Source organism: Leptonotus elevatus, chromosome 14 (genome assembly GCF_054856555.1).
Source record: "Leptonotus elevatus isolate MCC_2025b chromosome 14, RoL_Lele_1.0, whole genome shotgun sequence".
NCBI lineage: Eukaryota > Metazoa > Chordata > Actinopteri > Syngnathiformes > Syngnathidae > Leptonotus > Leptonotus elevatus.
Genome location: NC_141252.1, coordinates 21,295,213 through 21,296,814, shown reverse-complemented (window position 1 = coordinate 21,296,814; position 1,602 = coordinate 21,295,213).

Here is a 1,602-nt window from a genome sequence, read left to right as displayed (position 1 = left end):
GACTTCATTCGTCGAAGGTAATATAGACAAGTGAATGTGAAGATGAAGATCATAACTTTTACCGCATCTTGTAAAAACGTCGACAACATGACGCAAGAGACAACATGCATAATGTGCGTGCTGTTTAGTCCTATTAAAATGTAGCTAGGGAGTGCTGGGTGTTGACAAATATATGACAAATATAGTTCATGATAAACAATAATAATAACACTCATACTCACAACGCTGCCTTAATCAAGCGACAGCAACGCTGTCGTGTTGGGAGGTTTTCTTGTCAGTGAAGTTGTAGCAGACAGGAAGTAAAGCTCTCCCTGCGCACAGTGGGCTGGGCCAGTGGGCAGACAGCGACCATTAACCGTTACGCTGCATTCAATGACTCTTTGTAAAATGCATTTTCATAATAAAATGTCAAAATGTTTGCTGCAATCTCATTGGAAAGGAATTGCCATTTGTGTAATAAATTGTCACCTCGTTGTCGTCGAAATAGTATGTGGCATTATTAAGATATACAACTCATGGTTAAATACTTTTCTTATGCAGTAAAACACCCTCCAAATCGTTTTCATTTTTACATTATTTGCTGATGTATACGAACATGTTAGTTTTGTATAAACTGTCTAAACAGGTGTCTACACATATCCTGTTTAAAGCGGTACTCAATGCCAAATAAACTTTTTTCTTTTTTCTGATGAAACGGGTGTCTACTAATCCTGTCGACATGATCTGGCCATTGTTTTGTCATTTTCGTGCATGTTTGTTGAAAGCTTGAATTGGTGGTGGGGTGGGGGGGGGGGTGGGCGTATGTGTGGCCCCATCTTCAGGTTAAACACTGGGATACACTGGGATAAACACAATTTCTCTATATCTATATCTCTATATATAGTAAGTTTATTTAGCATAGCTTGTCGAAATTGTCGTAGTATAGAAATTATTTAGATTGTAGTTTTCACTGCTGCTGTCAATCACAGCCAGACCACTTGCCCAACCCTCTCCCCCCCCCCCCCTCGCAACATATAACATAAAACATAAACATCACAAACATTGACAGCAATACAATCACAACAAACCAACTTTTTTTTCATTCCTACATATGTTTTTATGTTTGACGCGGTTATGGATGAAAAAGGAGAGAGTCAGTCTCCTTTTAACAAGGTTACAGGCATGCAAAAATTGCAGAATTGGGACAGTGCATGTGACGTAATCTCTGGTCGAGCTGCGTCATCAAACATTGCTGCAGAAGTTGTTGTTTTGACAGTTTTGCTGCTTAAAATTATATTGAAACTGCAGTAAGGTAGTAGTAAAGCAAAAACCCCAATGGTCAGGTTTTTATCCAATTGTTTTGAATTTTTAAAGCAAATTTGCTGAAAATGCGCAAAACGGACATGCGACTTATGCCCGTTTGCATCTGTTCTTCTTTTGCAATATTGAGAAGGGACTCCACCGCTGTAGGTGGCGGTATACACCATAGAGATGTGATCCACCAGTAATTTAAAAGAAGAAGAAGAAGACCAGGAAGCGACTGCACCGTGCAGTTGTGTAGAATTTTTTTTATCCTACCAGAGTTTAAATGTGGCGGCACGATGACTGACTGGTTAGCATGTT